The 23023-nt window shown below is 38.3% G+C and overlaps 1 protein-coding gene and 1 pseudogene across 6 annotated transcripts in view; both read left to right on the top strand.

Annotated features, from left to right (window-relative positions):
* CDK14 (cyclin dependent kinase 14) overlaps positions 1-23023 on the top strand; it is a 605606-nt gene that overhangs the window by 462245 nt on the left and 120338 nt on the right. The window lies entirely within an intron of this gene.
* On the top strand, positions 6534-17082 carry LOC139438963 (transportin-1 pseudogene; annotated as a pseudogene).

The following is a 23023-nucleotide window of genomic DNA, read 5'->3' as shown; positions in this document are numbered from 1 at the left end:
TTTTGTTTTGTTTTTTGTCTTTTAAACCACACAAGAGGCTTCCTCCAACTGATCCACTTGTTCCCAGTGGAATCTAAGTTGAAGGTCACAGCTCTTTATAAATGTCCCAAATGTAGGCTATTAAAGGTTAACTTCCCTGGGTTCTGATTTAAAAGTCCTTTGGGGGAAAAACAGTCAAGAATTTGAAAAGATTTAAAATGAATAACATTAGATGCAGAAAAGAACAATTAAGACAGTCATTTGGCCTGCCAAGTTTCTGTACTAGAAAATATGGAGTAATTTGTTTGCTTTAGTATAAATAGACTTTATCTTCAGCAGCAGCATACAGAAGTGTTTATTAAATGTTTTCTGGAATGTACTATTACTCAGTGAAAATTAAACTAACCTATTGTGAGCTTCGTGAAGCCTGGGATTGCACATAGCTCTTATCTTACAGTCAGTAAATTTTTGGTGACTTGAATTACGTTGAATGTCTAAAGCAGACATTATGTAACTCCTCTGGAAGACATCATAGATTAGAATATATATGTTTAAGTTCATATTACATAGACATATAATACGCAGAAGGTAATGGGGGACCAGATGAATAGCATATTTCAGTGGTGTAAAGTGTAGGTGCTGACAAGTAAGAAAGTTATTCCAGGCACGGCTTGTGGTAAGGATAGAAGGGATCAGTGCTTCTGGAGTTAGCTTGGGAGGAGTGAAGGGGAGACAACATAACCCACTGAGGCAAAGGAAGCAAAGCTCTGAGTCCTCTCCTGCAGCACTTAACCAGGTCATAAAGGAGAGCCCTGTTCTCTGACCTCATGGTCCTCATACTCCAGGGGAAGAAAATACACATTCCCAAAGGAGGAAATTCATCTGCTGTCCCACCTCCACCCATACTCTCTACTTCCTTATTCTACGCTCTTCCTCCTGAAGAAGTCTGAGGGAAAAGCAAGAGTCTGTGCTAAGAGGACATGTTTTATTTAATTTTTGAATAGATAATAAATTTCTAAAAAAATCAAGCAATAATAAAAAAGGATTGTGGTACAAATCCTTCTCCCCAACCTTGTCCCTCATCTTCCACTTCCTCAGCACCACAAGCCCCCACTCTATTAGTTTATTATGTTTGTATTCTTTATGGAAATGTAAGAAATTATGAGTGTATATTTTTATTTTTTCTCATTTTAAATACACCTTCTGCATCTTGCCTTTTATGTTAATACATCTTGAAGGTCTTTTCAAGGCTCTATGCAGAGGAGGCCAACGTGACTTCCCTTTTCTCCTTTACAGCTGTGTTTTTTTCCACTCTATGGATTTCACTTTTTCCCTTACTGTAATTCCTATAGAACAGGTTAAATTCATTTATTACTCAGCACTATTTATTGTGCATCATTTGTATGCCTAGGGATTGGAGATATTGCAGCAAACAAAACACACAAGATTCCTTGTAGGTAGGAGAGACACATGATTAAAATATATAGTATCCTGGGTGGTGCTGAGTACTCTGGAGAAAACTGGACCAAGAAACTGGTTCCGAAAGTGCCAGAAAAGGAGGCAATAGATGGGTAGTCAGGATAGGCCGGGCTGAAGGTAACATTTGACTGAGGGAGATGAAAGGAGCAAGCCATAAGAATGTTTGAGAGAGAACTTTCTAGACAGAAAGAACAAGAACATAGGCCCTAAGGTGGCAAGTAGAGAGGGTTAGAAAATGAGGTCAGAGGTAATGGCTACAGCCAGTCAGGTTGGGCCTCAAGGGCTGCTGTGAGTCCTTCTCTGTTTTATTCTGAGTGAGATAAAAAGTTCTGGGAGGTTCTCCACATGATCTGTGCAGGGCGTGATCTGGGTTACAGTTCAGTAAGACCATCTGGCTGTTGTGCTGAGAATGGGGGGCCGGGGCAGAGATAGGAAGACCCGTAGGGGTCTGCGACAGAATCTAAAGGAGAGATGATGAAATAATCCGTGAATAAAATAACCATACTTTTCCAGTGCCTCTGATTTAGCTCAGCACCTAGCATGGTTTTCCCTTGGAAAGTATAACAAAATTAGAGGAACATTTTAAAAGCAATTTTAAAAATACTTAAAAATCAATCAGATAAAAGCCAAGTTGTTTTCTTTTGTATTTAGCCTGTATATATCCTTGTGTGCTCTTACATTGATGAGTACCACAAAATTCCTTAATCTCAGCTTATTCCCATAGCAACGGGGCCATTCTAACAAGCCACAATTGCATAAAAGTATATATATATACACACGCATATATATTTGTGTCTGTTTGCTTTTTTTCCATCATTCGCTTCTATTTAAATTTCTCTTTAAAGGTCTTTTTTGAACTGGATCACCTTCCTTCTTTACCTTCACCCTAAGGGTTCTGTAGTTTTTATGGTCTTTTGAAAGTATGTTGTCTTGTCTGTTTCTCTCTCTGTCTTTCTCTACTCTAACATATCTTTAGGATGCTTGTTCAGGACAGCTTTGAGATGAGAAGTTTTACTGTGATCATCTTAGTACTTCAGCAATTGTCACCAAACCCCATTCTGTAACAAAAAAATAAGAGTCCACTGCAAAATTAAGGTTTTTCCCCCTTTCGCTCATTTCTTAATTGCTGAACAGGATACCTTTGCCTAAGGCCCTCTGCCTTAATTTTCTTCTGGAATAATGAGAGGCTTCCCCACTGGAATCCCAGGATCACTTTGTCCTGCATGTTTCCCCACTGCCCTCTTACCTCCACAGAGGCAGCATGGCTGATGTGGAAGTTGTACCATTTTGATATTGTTTATTAATTGCAAAAATAGAATTTGGATTATGTTTGTAAACTGGTCTGTTCCTCTGGGCATATTAGATTATATTGGGTTCAGAGGTTTTACTTTTACTTGATTAAATGATGATTGCAACTTTGATTGGCCTCATCAGTAGGACGTTGAGTTCCCACCTATGTGGTGGGTGGGGACTCACAGAGAAACCACACCACAGAGAAGGGAGGTTGGAGTTTTGATTTTGGAGTATAGGGGGGAAGTAAACACACAGAGTAACAGATACGTGAGGCAATAGAGAAGGCTTCATTTGACACAGCAGAGGCCCCAGGAAGAGAGAGCTATTCACTTGATAGGCAACAGCTGACCTTGTGGAGAGAGCAGAGCAGCTGAGCCTGGAGAAAAATGAGTCTCGGGAAGGGAAGAATCCAAGAAGCCCGAACCCTCGCAGACGTTGGCAGCCATCTTGCTCCAGTATGTGGCAACAGACTGATGAGGGAAGCAACTTACATTTTATGGCCTGGTAACTGTAAACTCCTACCCCCAATAAATATCTTTTATAAAAGCCAACAGATTTCTGGTATTTTGCATCAGCACCCCTTTGGTGCTGATTAGTCCACTAATACAGAAGTGATGCTTGAATTTTTTTCTTACAGGAAAAGCTTAGCATTAACTTTTTTTTTTTTAATTCATCTTGGTACATATTTGGGGGAGTTGTTTCAGTTACAGAATTGCAGTAAACCCTAAATCAGTATAGTATGCAAGTAGATATTTGAGATGCTCAAGGCTGGAAGCATCAGGGAGACTACGTGGAGACGACTGCCAAGACCTTGTAACTTCCTGCAGGCAAGGAGAACCCCAGGCTGCTTGCATTGGGAGCGTGGGTGGCATTTTGGTCGTGCCATAACTGTTTGAGCCAATTTAATATTTGAACTGGAAGAAGCCCAGTGTCTAGCCCTGCTCATTCCTTTATAAACTAGGAAAAGTTTAACAGACTTCCCTGAAGTTAGGGTCAAAGGTGAGCTAGAGCCCAGGTCTCCTGGGTCTCAGCTCATCCTCCAGCGCACATCTTGGAGGGTCATGCTGCTGGATGCATATGGCAATGTATCACCAACCTTCTAAAGAACATTTTCTTGACAATTAGTCTGTAAAGAAAATATCAGAAGAGTGGAGATTGGCCATCTGTATTCAGTAACATAAGCACATAGAAATACAAATATCCATTTGTAGAAAATGGTTTGGCTCCAAAATAACATGTAGACTCCCTGTGTGATAGTTTCATTCATCTTTTAAAAGCTTCCAACAAAAGAGGCATTAAACAGCTACTTAATGACATAATTATTCAGGAGTTAGAAAAGGAAGACACTTGAAAATTCAGGAAGGAAAAAAAATGCTTCTAGACCACCAGAAGCAATTGAAAGTAGTGAACTTTAAAATAAAATAATTATATATTCCAAGATCAAGTAAGATAAGAGAGCATTTCTAAAGTAATTATACTGTTTCTACGGGAAAGTTACACATGCTATTTTTTATTTTATTTATTTATTTTATTTTAGTGGGTACTGGGGATCAAACCCAGGACCTTGTTCTTGGAAAGCACACACTCAACCACTGAGCTACAGCCACTCCCTATATACGGTGCTATATTGACTAAAGTCTGATGAAGATGGAATTTCTTACTGTAAATAAACTGAGATAAAGAAGAGTTGGCCACTGGAGGCAAAGTGCAAAATATTAAATATTAAATATACTGTGTCCCAAACTAAACCTGCAGACACATTGATATTGAAGGCAACATTTAAATATAAGATTTAGTTGTGTTAAGGCTTTGAAAGGAGGTTAAAAAAACTTCTCAAGCCCTGTCTATTCACAGGCCTAACTGGGACCCCAAAACTAAATAGATCCAGAGGGAGAAGTAAATTCCAGAGATAGAATGCCACGGTGATAACTCCTTATATTTTAAAGCATTGCTGTTTACTATTTACAAAAATTATGTATCTCAGTTGATATTTAGAATAACTTCGAGTTATTACAATTTTGTATCCTAATGTTGTTACCCCATTTTACAGAGAAGGAAACTAAGGCTCAGAGAGATTCTGTGGCTTCCACAGGCCATATTTTCTATGCAGCAGAGCCAAAACTCAGCCCAGGTCTTCAGATCCCAAGCCTGGTGTTCTTGCTGATGCCTGTACCTCTCTTAAGAAAGCTGCCCTGGCTGCAAACCTAGACCTATGATGGGTGGTTGGGAGGCTCTGCTCAGCTCCATTTTGGGGCATCTCAGAAAAATAATCTATATCTATAAAATATATTTGATATCTATATATAGATACGCAAACCATCCCTCCGCCTGCTAAATGTGGCATATTCTTAAGCCCATTAAACCTGTGCTCCCAATAGCTTGTCACTGCCAAAACCCGCTCTGCAGGTGCTTAGTCTCGGATGTGCATTCCTTAGTACCTGTTACAGGGCCTGCCCACTTTATAACTTGTAGACCCAAGGAGGTTTCAACAGCGTCATCCTTTATTCACATTCCTAGCTTTTCCCAGTTCTTTAAGAAAGTGATAGAAAGCTGTGGAAGTGGCAGAAATAATTGTTGGGGACAGGATAGTCAGTGTCAAAAGACTGGAGGTGAGCGTAGCTTCGGTGGTGCTGTCCCCCTCAGAGCACCCTGCAGTGAGGGGACGCCTGTGGCGGTGCAGAGACATCTTCTTTACTCTTTAAGAAGAATTATGTCTGCTCCATCCAGCTCAAAGACTACAGAAATTAAATGAGATGACCTGTTTTTTAATTCTCTTCCTGATTTATCTATATTCTACCTACTTTTAAGATTTGAACTAGCTGACATAATTGATATACACTTGACATGTAGCTATGAAATGGTATTTTTACCATTTATTCCATGTTCTCTGTTTGGTATTTCATTTCCCACTTGCCTTTAAAGCTTTACTTTAATAATCTTTGTAGAAATGTTTTAGTTTGGTTTGGTTTGTGTTTTTTTGTTTTTTTTTTTTGGATTGATAGCAAGTGTAAAACCTTGGGTTAGGTCTAATTATCGATGTGTGTAACTCTGTGATGGTTATAAAATGGTGTTCAAAAATCAAGCAGATATCCAGCTCTGATCTCAGATTTTATTGCTGAAATCACTGTGGGTCTGTTTGATCCAAGGTTTGGGACATGTAGAACACTCTCCACTTTCTTTCTTTCTTTTTTTTTTTTTTTTAAATTATCCATATTTTTATTGTCTTTTTTTAAAAAAGATGCATAGATCATAAAAAATGTTACATTAAAAAATATAAGAGGTTTCCATATACCCCACACCCCACCTCACCCCTCCCCACTCTTTCAGTCAACACTTTCATCAACTTTGCTGTCCCTCCTCTCACAAATAAATGTCACTATTTGCATAATGAAAAAAATGAGTTAACTAGTAAATGTATGAACTATGTGAACTTTCTGGAATAGAGGAAGTAAAAAAAAAAATGTAAACAAGGTCGGAAGAGTAGCCAGTCTTTGCTTTTCTTTTGTACTTTCTGACTGTGGCAGTCATCCTGGGAGGTCCCTGGGAGGAACGGTGAGAATCGGCATTAATCAGATGTAATGGTACTTCAGTTAAAGCTCACGAGCTGAGATTTTTATTGAGTGACTTATAGGTGCTAGCTGTATGTAGGTGTTCACATTTGTGAACACAGCAGGCACCAACCCCTTTCCCTATGGAACTTAACTTGCTAGAGGGGGAGCTGATAATAAATTACAAGTTACTATGTGACTGGTATGGGGTGAGCCCAAGGAGAGCTGCAAGAGATGATTCTGAGAGGTAGGTCCTAGAAGGCCAAGGCAAGGAGTTTGGATTTTATTTGTGGTATGACAGGCATCACTGCAAGGTTTTGAGCGGGGGAGGAAATTGATATTTTGTGTCTTTAGAAGTATCTACTGGCTACAAAAAGTCACGACCTATTTCAGAAATGGAAAGAGGTTTCCTCTCAGTGTGAACTCTTCTTGATAGGTAGTTTCTTCCTGGAGCCCTGGGTTGAGAAGGGTCAATGAAAGCAAATCCTGGCTCAGCAGGAAATTATTCTCACGTCAGATAGCAGTGACACTACCGACAAGGGGGAAATTTCCCTATAGGTCCATAGCTGACCAAGGATTTAATATGAAATGAATCATAGATATGGCCAGTGACATAAAATAAAAATGAAAAAGAAACAGCCAGAAGTCTTGATAATTATTAAAAAATACAAAATAATTACTCAATTCCTCTTCAATAGGCAGACCTAGAGGGCATGGGGAGATCTGAATGAATTGTGCAAATCCATTTCAGTGCAAAACAGGGACTATCCATACTGACTTTCCTCTGTATCAGTTTGAAGAATTTCCCATTTATTTTCACTAGAGGGCAGCAATAATGATGGAGACTACAAGAATGTGTAGTAATGCTGAAGAAATATAGTCAGAGTAAAGTTTCAAGGGGCAACAAAGTTGTTATGATTAGAGCCTTATTTTTATTTTTTAAATCCTGAATAAACTGGGCTCACTACTCCTCCTCTCTCGGTTTTTTAAAATTCGGTTTGGAAGTCATCCACACCTTACATCATGGAAGCTGGCAAATAAAGACTTCCATGTCTCTTCAGTGACCCCCCACCTCCACCCCAAATGTACCAAAGATTACAATCCTTGTACATTGTTTAATATGTGTGATTTGGTCAAAATTATAACAGTGAAAGGAATTAAAATTTTAGCCTAAGATTTGAGATTAAAATTAAATGAAGACATGAAAAATGTTTATGACTCTGAAAGAATTGTCATCTCCATTAAAACAGAATATCTGCTTGAGCCATTGTATAACCAAGGACATTACCATAAGCAAGCCATGCTATTTTTTTTTAATTTGTAACTTGATGTTTTATATTGCTCACAAATAAATTCCAGAAGATGTACAACTAGAAATCTGTGCATTATAAAAAGTCCTCCATATCTCCTGACTTTAATTTTTAGGCCCCTTTCCAAAGACTTTAGAAATCAAGATCTTAAAAAGGGGAATTGAGGGGATTAGAAGTTTGGATCTAAAACAATAAAACTTGATCCCTATGTCCAAGTTGGGTCTTGACCATAGTACCTTGAGTCAGAAACTGCATCTCCAGGGATGAAGTGGGACTTCGCAAGGCCAAGGTCTTGTCACATGTGCTTGCACAACTAACCATCCTGAGCATCAGTCCCATACCACCAAGAGAGATCCATGACCCAATAAGTAGCTGAACCAAGGGTATGTTGGAAGAAGGAACAAAATAGGTGGATCAAATTCATTTTTTGCTATTGCTTAAAAAACTCTTTAAGTCATTATTATAGGGCTTCTTCAAGACAAATTCATGACTATGGAATAATTCTTATGGTAGCATATAGATGAAAAATAATTTTGGTTTTTATTATGTACGATGCATGTTTTATCCCGCGGATATCCAAGTCAAGCCCATAGGATAATAAACTAAGTGCTCATAATTACTCAGTTGTAAGATCTTAAGAATTTTCTTCACTGAACCCTGTCCATGATACAGTGCTGTCATATAGTACCTTTGTAGGTAAAGACAATAATGTTTGCAGTGGAGATTATTAGGAGAGGACATTAGTGCATAGGTACACAGATGGTTGTGCATCTAGAGCCAACATCGTAAACTTTACTAATAATTTCCCCATGGTAAAGAAGAAGGGTAATTGATATTCACTCAGAATGCCAATCCTAGCTCTCCACTAGTGTGTAAGAATCACAGAGTTACATAAGGAGTTATTATAAGAGTGCTGATGTGTCTGGTTTTCATTCATTACTGTAACTGTTGCCCTAAAGGAGTAATTTTGAGTAGTTTAAGTATTTACTCTCCCTGGAGTAAACAGAATATGGAAAGAGAAGTGTCTTACCACTTTTAGGCTGAGAAGTATATGAATAGTTTGAAGACCTCATCCAGAATATGCTCTCACAAATCCACATTTGTATGTATGTTAGAAAAAACAAATGCCTTAGCAAGTAAGAATATCTAATGAATATAGTAAAATATTTGTTTCTAGAAGATGCTTGGAGACTCCTCATTTTAAGAAGCACACCACTGGTAATTGAAGGATGATCTGCTGCAGTCAAGGCAGGTTGGGATGCTGCAGTCTACCATTTCCAGGACTGAAGATGGCTGCTCAGTATTTTATGTTGGCTTCTCTGGGTGGCAGGGAAAGGGCAGTGCAACTGTGTTCACATTGATATGTCAGATCAAAGCCTCACTGATAAAGTTGGAGCTGCATCAAATCTCAGCCTTTATATATTTGGGGAATATCAAGGATATCAAATATTTTAACGGTGTGAATTGCAGTTGTGCAGACATACATATTATTTCTAAAATGCCTTTTGGATCACTGTGCTCTTTTGGAATTATGATATCTAAACTCCCCAGATATCATTGTTATGGAACAAGTCTGGCCTTCTATATTTGGGTAAGCTCTCTTCTACTGTACATGAATTCTGCTTTACTTGGTTCTGAAGACTAAACATGGTTTAAAGCCAGTATTTTGTATTTTGATAAGAATATCAACTGAAATATCTACTGCTGGCTTGGTTTTCCTTAAATATAAGAAAGAAAAGTTTGCATAACAATATTTGTGAGTACTTATTAATATAGTTTCTTCTGATGATGACCCTATACTATTGGTTTACATGGTTTACTGTAGGCCACTTTTGATCTTGCAGAGCTATGTTTTGTTCTCTTCTCTATCCCCAGTGCCTGACAAATAATAAGCATGCAATAAATATTTGTAGAATGAATGAATACCGCTGCCTCCTGTCCAAAAGGATGTGGAGGAAATTTTCCGTTAAATAAATAAAAATAAGGTGGATGGTTGAAATGTAACCAGAGTGATTCATGAATATGCTACTTGTCCATCCTTAGAAGAGACTTGACCCTTTTTCCCCCACAGAAGCAATCCTGAGAAGGGCCTTAGTCTCAGTACCCTGGTCAGATGATGATTGTCCTTTAGTGTAGCTACAGTGGCAGCAACAGATGTCGGTGGCCGAGCTACTCGGAGCAGTTCTGTTGGGTTTCACCATTTGACACTTCCTTTGGGTCACTCCAGGCAGGTCCAAGGTGTCTGGACAAGGGTCATACGGGTACAAACTAAAATGGAGTGTGAGTGGAACTGACAAGTAAGGGCTTCAGCAAATCCTGCAGCTGCTGAAGGAGTCCCAATCCCCAGACACCACCATCCAGAGAACCATGCAACAATTCTAGAAACTAGAGTAACTCAATCAATATCCAGATTTTCACAACTACCTGATTTTTGTTCTTGAAAAATTAAAATCTGAAGATAAAGTCACAAGTTCATTGAGTGGTCTCATCTTGAAGAATAACGTAAAAATCACATTTTCAAAATTTCTGAATGATGTAGTAGACTTTATTAAAAATGACTGTTAAGGCAACCAGCAAGGTGGTGGCAGAGTAAGGAGCTCCTAGAGTCAGTTAGTGCTACAGGGCAGTTAGTAATCACCCAGAGCTATCTAATGCACCATTTGGGGGCTCCAGGAGACCAGAAGAGCATCCTGCAACATCCTTGAAAGAATGGGAGGAGAAGACTGCCCATCTGCAGAGAAGATTCATAAGTAGAGCACTCTATGCCACAGAGGCCAGTGCCCATCCTCCACTGGCAACACAAGCCACCTTGGGAGCTATTCCGCTGTTGGAATTGGAGACTCCACTTCCCAAAAATGGGGGAGGAGGAGATGGTTGGGCACCGACTTCAGCTGCTGATTAGTAAACTCAGTGGGCTAAAGTATAATCCTACTGACAGCTAAAGTTTAAACCTACCCACGTCAGAAAGACTCTGGTAGCCACCATTTTAACTCTGTCCCTGGCAGGAGGGGAAGCCGGGAGGACTGAAAATCACAGTGGCGGTAGGGACCAGCTTCTCTCCATCCAGATCCGACTGTAGCTCTAGCCTAAGCCCCAGCCCCACCCCTGGCAGGGAAGAACATGATGAGACCTGCACCCACTTCTCTGGGAAAATACAGGTCACACCACAGAGGCTGGTGATCATTCTACTCTGGCAGCACAAGCTGCTTTGGAAGCTGTTCTATGACCCGTGTTGGAGGCTCTGTTTCCCAAAAATGGGAGAGGGAGAAATGGTTGGCCACCAACTTCAGTTACTGATTAATGGGTTTGGCTGGCTGGAATATAACGCTTGGAACAACTGGAATTTGGAACTGTCCAGGTCTGTGGGAGGGCTGGTAGCCACCATTTCTGACTCTGTCCCTGGCATAAGGGGAAGCAGGGCTGACTGAAAATCACAGTGTCAGTAGGGACCGGTTTCTTTCACCCAGATTGGACTGCAGCCCTAGCCTAGGCTTCGGCCCCATCTCTAGCAAGAAAGAGGCTGGCAGGCCCTGCACCAGCCTCTCTGAGTAAGTGCAGATACATTTGGCTGGCATAGACTGAATAGTCAGAAATCTACCACAGCAATTGCAGTCATTTTGGACCTGCAAAGAATAGACTGCCACCCACACCTGCATCTCCATCCCCATTCCAGGCAAGGGTGAAAGGAACATGACGCTTTGTCAGGCTCTCTGGGCAACTAGAGTCTAGGCCTGCACGACTTGTATTATTACACGTGGCTGTGGTTCTGTCCCTACCCCTGGCAAAGGAGTAAGGTGGCAGAAGCTTCATCTGTTCCTTGGGCAATGGGGGCAGTTTGAGCCTCCACAGCTTACAGCACCAACTACATCCTCAGCCCCTACTACACAATCAGCAAGGAAGAAAAGGCAAGAAAGCCCCAAACTAAAGAGAGAAGCTGCACCCAGAATAAATACATCTAGTAAACCAGATGTCAAGATGCCAACAAAAAATTAAAATCCACACCAAGAAACAGGAATTTTTGGCCTCCAGATGACATAAAGGAGTTGAGAAAACTAATCATAGATGTTCAAACAAATCTCCTTAATAAATTCAGTGAGATGGCTAAAGAGATTAAGAATATTAAGAAAACAAGGGACAAGCACAAAGAAGAATTTGAAAGCATACATAGAAAAACAGCAGATCTTACAGGAATAAAAGGTGCAATAAATGAAATTAAAAATACACTGGAATCATATAATGCCAGATTTGAGGAGGCAGAAGAATGGATTGGTAGTGGCCTCCAAAAGTGAACATACAAAAAGAATAGATGAAGAGAATAATGGAAAGAATTGAACAAGGTCTCAGGAAACTAAATCACAGCAAGAGACAGGCAAACATCTGTGTCATGGGTGTCCCAGAAGGAGAAGAGAGGGGAAAAGGGGCAGAAGGAATATCTGAGGAATTAATGGTAGAAAATGTCCCAGCCCTCTTGAAGAACATGGATATCCATGTCCAAGAAGCACAACATACTCCCATCTGAATAAATCCAAATAGACCAACTCTAAGACACATACTAATCAGAATGTCAAATGCCAAAGACAGAATTTTGAAAGCAGCAAGAGAAAAGCAATGCATAGCATATAAGCGATACCCAATAAGATTAAGTGGAGGCAGGAGGACAGTGGTATGATATATTTAAGATACTGCAAGAGAAAAACTTCCAGCCAAGAGTCTTATATCCAGCAAGATTGTCTTTCAGAAATGAGGGTGACTTTAGAATATTCACAGATAAACAGAAATTGAAAGAGTTTATAACCAAGCGACTAGCTTTGCAGAAAATACTAAAGGGTGTGCTGCAGTCTGAAAAGAAAAGACCGGTGAGAGAGGCTTGGAAGAGAGTCTAGAAATGAAGATTATATTGGTAAAAGTAACTGAAATGCCCAAAGAGTAGTGAAAATAAAATGACAGGTAAAACCCAAACATCAAAAGAAATAAGAACTGCCTCTACAGTAATAACATTGACTGTTAATGGATTAAACTTCCTAATCAAAAGACACAGACTGGCAGAATGGATAAGAAAAAATGAGCCACCTATATGCTGTCTGCAAGAGACTCACCTTAGACCCAAGGATACCAATAAATTGAAAGTGAAAGGCTGGAAAAAGATATCACACACATTCAATAAACCAAACCAGAAAAACAAACCAAGCAAAACAAAACAAAAAGTAAAACGTAGTACCTATGCTTATATTAGATGAAATAGGCTTTAAAATACACTAGTAATGTGCAATCTGAGGAGGAAGTCGGGAAAAATTCCATTTACAATAGCTACTAAAAGAAACAAATATTTAGGGATAAACTTAACCAACAATATAAAGCAAAGCAATCGTAGGCAGAAAACTACAACTCTTTGTTAAAAGAAATTTTAAAAGATCTAAATAATTGGAAGAATGTTCCATGCTCACGGATTGGAAAACTAAATATCATTAAGATGTCAATTCTACCCAAACTGATATCTAGATTCAGTGCAATCCCAATAAAAATTCCACCAGTGTTTTTTAAATAAACGGAAAACATGATTATCAAATTTATCTGGAAGGGTAAGGTGTCCTGAATAGCCAGAGACATCTTTAAAAGGAAAAGCAAAGTTGGAGGACTCTCACTTCTGGACTTTAAATCGTATTACCTAGCTACAGTGGTAAAAATAGCATGGTATTGGCATAAACACAGACACATAGACCAATGGAACCAGACTGATGGTTAAGAAACAGACCCTCACATCTGTAGTCAAGTGATTTTTGACAAGCCTGTCAAACCCATCCAGCTCAGGCAAAATAGTCCATTCAACAAATGGTGCTGACAGAACTTGATATCCATAGCCAAAAGAAGGAAAGAGGAGACCCCTATCTCACACCTTATAAAAAATTAACTCAAAATGGGTCAAAAACCTAAATATAAAAGCAAGAACCATAAAACTTCTAGAATAAAATGTGGGTGAATATCTTTAGGTAGGTGGTGAATTCTTAAAGGAGATAAGAGGACTGAAATGAAGTACTGATGTTTAATGCATGTAGAAGTCTTAATTAACTTTATTGAAAAAGTTTGGAAACTTGGTAATGCATTATAGTGAGTAAGAGCTGGTTTATAACTTGGACTGTGGCTGAAAAGGGTAGTCTAGGGATGTAAATGCCAGCTGAAAGAAAGCTAGAGAATAATTTAGGGACTGAATAGCACAGTAAATCCAGAGGAGGATGAGAGTTGTGGTTGATGGTATAAATGCAGCAGTATCCTTTGAAGCTAGAGCAGATGTACATCACTACTGCAGGGTGGTGGAATGTGGGGAAGCATGGGAAAAATACAACTGGAGTGACCTATGGACTATGCTTAACAGTAATAATGTAATATTCATGCATCTAAGTCAAAGATGAACTGTGTTGATAATGGTTGAGTATGGAAAAAGCATGCCAAATGTACTCTTTGGACCTGGTAATAGTCTGATATTATCTCATAATCTGTAACAAATATTCCACCAAGAGGTGGTGTGTTGGTAAGAGGGCTGTTGTATGGGAATCCTGCACATGTGCATGCTTGTTTTGTAAGTTTGCAACTTCTGTCATAAAAATATATTTAAAAAATAATAATAGGGTGAGTTGGGATAAATACACCAAATGTAAGATAAGGAATATAATTAGTAAGATTTTGACGATATTCTTTCATCATTTATAACAAATGTCTTAGAACAATGCAAGGTGTTGGTAGTGGGTTGATGTTTGGGAACCCTGTATCATGTTATACATGTTGGCTTTGTAAGTTCACAACTTTTACATTTATTGTTTATGTTGTGTGTTCATATATAAATTATATATTAAAAATAATATTAATGGGTGGTTGGGGAAAAATACACCAAATATAAAATACTTTGCTTGGTAGTAATATTTTGAGGACACTCTTTCATCATTAGTTAAAAATATTTCGCGACAATGCAAGGTATTGTTGATAGGCTGAGGTATGATGTCCCTGTATAATGTTATGTATGTTTGTTTTGTAAGTTCACAACTATTACTATACACTTATTGTTTATGTATGTTTTTATACGTGTGATATACTTCAATAAAATGTTTAAATGCAAAAAAAAGTGAATGTTTGAATAATATTGGTGATTCCTCTCCTCTGATTAGAGCTACTGTAGAATTATATTTTGATTACAACCATAGTCTCCAAAGGAAAATCACAGACTCGGCCCAACCTCTTACCAAAACCCTGTACCCTGTTGCATTCTAAAGATTACAACACCTGTGAGGGAGCATTTCCTGTCCTTCAGAACATGTGTGAAGATTCTGCTGAGATTTTAGATAGCTATGCTTTAAATCATCCTCTCAACATCATGATTCCCAAATTTTTACAGTACTTTAAGTAGAGTAGTCCAAAAATAAGGGCTCCTGCTGTTGCAAGTGTAAATCAGTTTATCATCAGTAGGACCCAAGCTCTGATGCTGCACATTGATTCTTTTATTGAGAGTCTCTTTGCATTGGCTGGTGATAACCAGAGGCACAGAAAAATGTGTGCTGAGCTCTTGTGATGTTGCTTGAAGTTTGAATGGATCGCCTACTTCCTCACATGCATAATATAGTTAAGGACATGCTACCGAGGACCCAAGGTCAAGACAAAAATGTGGCTTTAGAAACTTGTGGATTTTGTCTAACTTTGGCTGTGCAGCCAGTATGCAAAGATGTACTCATAAGACATCTTCCTAAGTTGATTCCTGTGTTAGTGAATGGCATGCAGTGTTCAGATATAGATCTAATCCTACTTAAGGGTGATGTTGAAGAAGGAACAATTCCTGATAGGGAGCAGGATAGAAGTCCACATTTTCATCAGTCAAGATCAGTGGCTCAGCAACATGATGAAGATGGACTTGAAGAGGAAGATGATTATACTGATGATGAAGAAATCGATGATAATGATACAATTTCTGCCTGGAATCTAAGAAAATGTTCTGCTGCCCTCGATCTTCTCACAAAGGTGTGTAACGATGATATTTTGCCATGTATTTTTGCCCCTTTTGAAAGAACTACTTTTTCTTCATGAATGGGTGATTAAAGAATAAGGCATCCTGGTTCTACGAGCAATTGCTGAAGGTTGCTTGCGAGGCATGATTCCATACTTGCTTGAGGTCATTCCTCACCTCATTGAGTGCCTCTTTGATAAAAAGGCTCTTGTGTGTTCCATAACGTGCTGGACTCTTAGCCACTATGCACACTGGGTAGCCAGCCAGCCCCCAGACACATACCTGAAGCCATTAATGACAGAATTGCTAAAGGGTATCCTGGATAGCAGCTAGAGAGTAGAAGCTGTCTGCTGTGCCTTTGCTACCCTAGGAGAGGAGGCTTGTACAGAACTTGTTCCATACCTTGCTTTTATACTTGATATCCTGGTCTTCGCATTGAGTAAATACTAGCATAAAAGCCTGCTCATACTCTACAGTGCCATGGGAACATTCAGTCAGACATCATTTAAACAAATCAGAATGAATTCAGATTCTAATGCCTCCGATGATTGAGAAATGGAACATTTTAAAGAATGAAGAGAAAAATCTCTTCCCTTTACTCGAGTGTCTGCCTTCAGTTGCCACAGCCCTGAAATCTGGCTTTCTTCCATATTGTGAATCTGTGTGTCAGCATTGTGTAAATCTAGTACAGAAGACTCTTGTACAAGTCATATTGAATAATGCTCAACCAGATTAATATGAGGCTCCAGATAAAGATTTTGTGACAGTGTCTCTAGATTTACTCAGTGGCCTGGCTGAAGGATTTGGAGGCGCCATTGAACAGCTTGTAGCAAAAAGTAACCGTCTAACATTAATGTACCACAGGATAAAATGCCAGTTTGACAGAGTTCCTTTGCACTGTTGTGACCTGGCGAAAGCTTGCCTTCAGCATGTTAAGGCTTGTGTAGCTGATTTTATGCCAATATTGGAAACCAACCTAAATTCAGAGTTCCTTTCAGTCTGCAACATTGACATATGGGCAATGGGAGAAATTTCCATTTAAATGGGCATAGAGATGCAGCCTTATACTCTTATGGTGCTGCACCAGTTTGTAGAAATGATTAACAGACACAACAAACCAAAGATGTTGTTAGAGAATACAATAATAACAACTGGTCATCTTGGTTTTGTCCTTGAGAGGTGGCCCCCAAGCCATAGCAGTTTATAAGACCCAGGTGCACCGCTCAGAGAAACAAAAAGGAGAGTGAGGGAAAGGATTCTGCATTCTGTGGGATTTGTACCATGATCAGTGCAAATGCCAGAAGAATAATCCAAAATCCTATATATATATATATTGTTTGATGCTGTTGAATCATGGCCCAAAAGATGATCTCAGAGACATGTTCATGGATTTAAAAATCAAATTGGGGATAAAAATTGGAGGCGTTTCTCTGATCAGTTTCTTCTTCCCTTGAGAGAGTGCCTCGCCGCTTTTTGTGGTGTTTAAACTCACACACTTAGGCTGTACGCCAGTACTGCAGGCCTTCAGTCTTGGAGCCTGTGAAGGAGCCTCTGTGTACAGGGTTAAGGGCAAACCAGTAGGGAGTCCAGGCCAGTCCCAGCCCCACTGGGAGGGGCAGGAGGGAGGTGTTGCCGTCAATGTATTAGGTCCATGTTGGGAAACGAACATCTGGAACCTGAGTGGGTGGAACTCTGTCGCCAGTTACAACTTCTCACTTGATATGAAGAAGGAAAAAAAAGTACATTCTGAAATATACTGGGGAGTTGTACCAAAACAAGAACCATGTAAGTGATTCATGGGGATAAGAAAGAGGGAAAATTCTATAGTGCGTTATAAAGGAAACCTGAGAATGGTAGTTACAAACAGTAAGGAACCTTTTTTTTTAAATTCATAAATTTTCCCACATGATGGGGCCTTGTTTTGCATGCTGGTGAAGAACTACATAAATGAACCTAATAGAGTTAAAAATCAGCTTACCCACCCATTATAGAAGCAGGTTCTTGGAAGTTACAATTAAAGTACCCCGAAAGAAGTTGGAAATTAAATGAAGTAAATTCTAACAATGAAGCACCTGTGAAGTGCCGTATGCATCATCCTTTTACCTTTGCCGGGTAGGCAGAGAGGAAACAATAAATGGGGTTGGGCGTATCACAGTTTAGATTGACACATTAATTTTGCATTAAAACATTAATGTAGAGGATATAATTTGATGGCTGTACTCCATGAGATTTAGCTGTTCAGTTTAAGGCTCAGGCATGCCTTCTGGCTCATAGTGAAAGGAATTTAAATTAGTGGGAGAGTAGCTTGCATCATGTAGAGGAGACTGGTATTCATTTTACCTACGTCACACCGGTTTGTGTTGCAGTTTACCAGTTTGATAAAGCCCTGCATTTAAAATTCCTTTTTAAGATTTGTGAATATCATTTTTAAGAATATAGATATAAAGTACTGAAGTTTACAGCTAAGTCTTGAAATATCTTTTTAGGATCTGTTAGGAATAAGATTGCTATTGTATTGTGTGTAACCTGCACAATGTGGAAAGCTGATATACCTGTGCAAAGCCTTTGCCTCTATGCTGTCCTTGTGATGTGCTTTCTGCATGGTTATATACTACTTGTGATTTTATCAAAACTTCTAAAACTTAAATTACATAGTAAAAGATCTGTAAAAGGCTGCTTAAATGTCAGTCAGCATATGAAAGACAATTGCAGAAGTTGACGGCATGGTTGCTCTATTTCAGTGTTTATTTTCACTCAACATATTGCCTTCTAAGTTTTCTTTTTTTTGTTTTCAAAGCATGATCCTAAAGATATGTTAATAAATATGCTGCACAGTTCCTACACTGTATTGGCACATGTTGGTGGCCCTCTGTGCCCAAGATACTGCACACAGGATGCAAGTGTAAAGCTACAGAATGACATTTGGTTTGGATCCTCTTCATTTCATTTATTTACCTTTTCTGTTATTTTTCTCTATGTACATATATCATAAATCCTTGTTACGTTAACTCTTTAAAAAAAAAATGTCCTTCAGCTTGGCCACAGCACTTTGTTAAATCTTTAGTATCTTCTTATATGCTTAGTAAGAATAAACACATTTGTTGAAATGTAAAAGAAGACTAAAGAGTTTAAATTGTACCTGGTTGAGGAGATGGTTTAGAGGAGTTCATTGTAAAGGCTATATAGCATTTGATGTCATTTTCTACATGCTCATTTTTATATTGACTTGTAAACTAGTATCTATTCCATCATATTATTTATTTTGGATGATAAATTAAATATGTTTGCAAGAGATATACTAAAATTCGAGCCTTTTATTATTTCCTATCCAGTGCTAATCCCTCCAGCTCCACCTTCCTCATCGAAGACAAGGGAGGGGGGGAGGGCAGGACAAGGGAGGGGAGAGATGTTAGCCTTTTAAGTGCTTTGAATGTGCTTGGGGTTTTTTGTTGGTTGCTTGAAGTTTTTACTCTTATCCCCCCATTACTGAAATTAAAAACATAGTAGTATCTCCTAAGATAAAAAATACCAGGGAGAAGGCTGAGAGGAGGATAAAAATTAAAATGAATCACTGAAAGTATATGGTACATACCTATATATTAAGGAGTAAATTTCACTTTATCTTCATGTAGATTAAAGTTTGCTTGCATAGTTCCTCAAGCCATTTCAGATTTAGCTCTTTTAAGCTGGGAAACTTTACAATATGTAGAATTGTTCTCCATTTGCTTCCTGTGGCATTTCAATGAATTGCAGCATGGCAGTGTGAGAGAAAACCTTTCCATGCTCTGTTCCACACCTCATGTGGCAAAGTAAGTGATTTCTCCTCTGCAAACTTTCTTCCCTGCTCCCCCGCTGCGTTGTGATCATGCTCTGCAGTGTCCCTGCAATAAGAAGAGAAGGTGAAAACACGCCTGCAGGTTTAAATTAATTGCATTCCTCAGTTATGCTACCAGTAAGCCAGTGCTTTCAATAACGACATTCTAAACTTCTAGTTTAACCATAATTGGAAAGAGAAAGTTGACATTAGAGTAGTAAGTGACAAAGTAAACTTAGCTGAAAAAAGGAGAACAATGTAAAACATTCATATACCAGTAGGATAATCTGAGAAAATAATTCATAAACAGTTGGGTACCTATTTTATTAAATACACTCGTTAACTTATTTGAGGCATTAATTTAAATACCTTTGTGAGTTCAAAACTCACATGGCTATGCTGCTTGCATTCTAAAGGAACACTACTTTTATTCATGGTGGAAGTAGTTTTTTAATATAATTTTTTTAGTCTAATAAGTTTAACAAATGTTCATTGCAGAAAATCTTAGAAATCTCTCCATCCAAAATCCTGTATTTCAGTGGTTAAGATCTGAAAGACGTTGGATGTAAAAGATCAGGCCCTTTGTGTTCCAGGAGCCAGATGTAAATGTTTGAGTTTATCTGACTTGGTTTGGAAAAGAAACAGACGCAGTTAGTGACTTGGCCTCTAGGCTCCTAGGGGATTGCGTTCACAGCATGGTTGTATGCCTTTCCACCCTGTATTTGCATTAATCATTCTCTGTTTACATTTTTGTGCCACTTAACTGTAACCAGAGTTTGTTCATTTTTGTGTGCCCATTGCAATGCCTGGCACACAAACGGGGGCCCAGGCAGTATTTGGTAAAAGAATTAACAGTTTATGTGAACAGTGATGGAAAGTCAATGGGAGAATGAGGCTCTAGTCTTCCTTGGTTTTTGTACTTCCCTATGGCGTGTTTCACTATCAATGCTGGCTTTTTCATGCACGGCTAAAATTGATGCCTTAGAATTCTGAAAAAAAATTTTTTTTCTATTAGCATATCCTGTCAGACTCTAAATAGCGGCAATTCTTAGAAATAATATTTATGTTCAGTCATTAATTGCTAAGAATAATAATTTACTTGTAAATGCAAGATTGTATTAATTTTGTTATCTGTAATGGAATTCTCATTCCTCCCCAAATCAGAGCAAATTATTAAAATTGCTTTGTGGGCAGTACAAAGTTAAAGAAATCAAATTTGCTTTACAAGGACATTTGATGTAATTAATTTTAACAATGTCTCTCGCTTCTTTAATACCAGACTTTACATAATAATGTTTTTAAAATAACTTTATAAAGAGAACTATTCTTCTCATTTCTCCTTTCCTTGTCAATTAATCCTCAAACCTAGAATATGCTTTTGAATGTCCATTCTATGCCAACTGGCTGAATTATGTTGCATCATATATTGTGCAGTCTAATAAAAAATAAGCTCAGAAATTAGATATTCTTTTGAGACTAATAAATACATAATTAGTGGTGGGTTTGTAGCCTACAGCTTTAGAATGTGGATGTTTGTCATCTGGAGTGATCTTTGGCTAGTGCTCACCATTATGGCCTAATAACTAGTTTCTCTTCTGTTTGGTCAATGCCCAGGCCTTCCAGGTTATTAAATATTTTGACAGTTACCCCTGTTTGGAATGATGACTCTCAGAGCATTAAATACCTCTGAATCATCACAGAAAAAGCTGTGTATTCTCAGGATAATATTCAAGTTGTGTATGGAATTCCATGTCTTTGAAACCTGTAAATTGGAGATGAGTAAGTACTTTTTTAGTCATTCTTGATTCCTAGATGTCAAACCCAACATCCAGTTCAAAAAATCTTACTGGCTCTACCTTCAAAATAATGTCAGATTCTGACCCCTTATAACTTCTCTCTGTCTGTTAGAATTTCCTAAGTCATATGGTCTCTCTCTTAACTGTTGGAGTGATCTTTTATTAGTCTGCTTGCATCCAGCTTGCCTCCTGTAGTCTTTCCTCCAAACAGAAGCCACAGTCATCCTTAAAAAAGAAAAGGTTAGATCATATGTTAAAAGCCGCAAATGCGCTCTGTGGCCAGGTCTTTTGACCCATCTTTGTCTCACCCTCAGTGGCTGTCCTGGTCTCTGCCTCGTCCAGCCCCCCTGGTGTCCCGGCACACTCCAGCCTCACACATTGGCATGTGAGCTCCCTGTAGGCAGGAAGGTTTTTTTTGTTTGTTTCCTGTGTCTTCAGCACCAAGTACATGGCACACAATAGTTGATTAAAAAAAAATAGTTGAATGAATGAATGACTCATCACATTATATTCCATCTGAGTAAACTGTGTTCAGACATAGGAAACTGAATGAGTGTTCATTTCTTTTTGTTTTTCTTAGCAAACAATAAATTCTTATACATAATGCTGTACTGTAACAAAAGCAGCATCAATCATTTTGAGTCTCCCCTTTAAAAGCTTACAATTAAAAGCAGGCAACATTGACAAAAAGGTCCAACCAATATTAAGCAAAATTAAGCCTATTAAGTGTTAAATTATTTTTTAAAAATCAGGTCAATATGAAAAAGAAATTTGATTGCACAAACCCTGTGCAAATAAAGAAACATACCATATTCCTGTGTGCAAAGATTTTGTATGCCCCCTCTCAGTTAAATATATATATTTTAATGGAATCCCAACCAATTTCCAATGGGAATTTCATCTTGTTGCTTGACTCTTTTTTTTGAGCACTTACCACTTTCTAAAATTATTTTGTGTTTTTAGTTGGTGGTGGTGGTAGTGGTAGTATTTATGTTTTTGTCTGACCTACCCACTCTGGAATATATGCTCCAAGGAACATTTTATGTTTGGTTCATGTCTGTATTCTCTGCGTAAGAATAGCACATGGTAAGTAAACAATAACTATATGTGGAATGAATGAATAAGGAAATGCTCATAACTAGCCTCAATTTTTTTCCCAAAAAAATGAAGACTAGTAAAAAGGACATTTCCTAAATTATAATAAAGGTACTCATTAAAACAGATGACACTGTCATAAATAGTAGGAAAGAATCCAGATTCGGGTATATTCTGGAACTTAATAGAGGATAAGCTGTCAGTCACTGCAAATTCCTGGAAAAAGAATGATCGACTTATTACACAGCCCTGTCATCATTATCTGTCCTTCTTGAGCAAAGTTGGAACTCTCTGTCATACCATATTCAAAAAATTCCAGATATTAAGGCCAAAAGTTAGAAAATTAGGCAGTGAAAATAGGAGAAAAATGCAAACTACTGTTTTATATAAGCTCAGGGTTAGGGTTTTTTTTTTTCTCTAAGCAAGACAAGAAAGCGAAAGCCACAAAAGAGACTGATTTATTTTATTAAATAAAAATGTAAATTTATGAATGGAAAAATACTCCATGATTAAAGGCAATATATATATATATATACACACACAACCTGGGATACAATTTGCAAAAACCTATATTGATCATGTACAAAGAAATCCTATAAACTGATGAAGGACCAACAACCGGAATTACTACCAGCTGTAAAAATCAATATTTGAAACAGAAGAGAAAGTTCAATTGGCCAGAAAAAAAATGTGAGAAGAAGCCCCATAACATTTTATCAAGC

Source organism: Dasypus novemcinctus, chromosome 5 (genome assembly GCF_030445035.2).
Source record: "Dasypus novemcinctus isolate mDasNov1 chromosome 5, mDasNov1.1.hap2, whole genome shotgun sequence".
NCBI classification, from domain to species: Eukaryota; Metazoa; Chordata; class Mammalia; order Cingulata; family Dasypodidae; genus Dasypus; species Dasypus novemcinctus.
The sequence above is the reverse complement of the archived record's forward strand: the minus strand, read 5'-3'. Positions and strand labels throughout refer to the sequence as shown.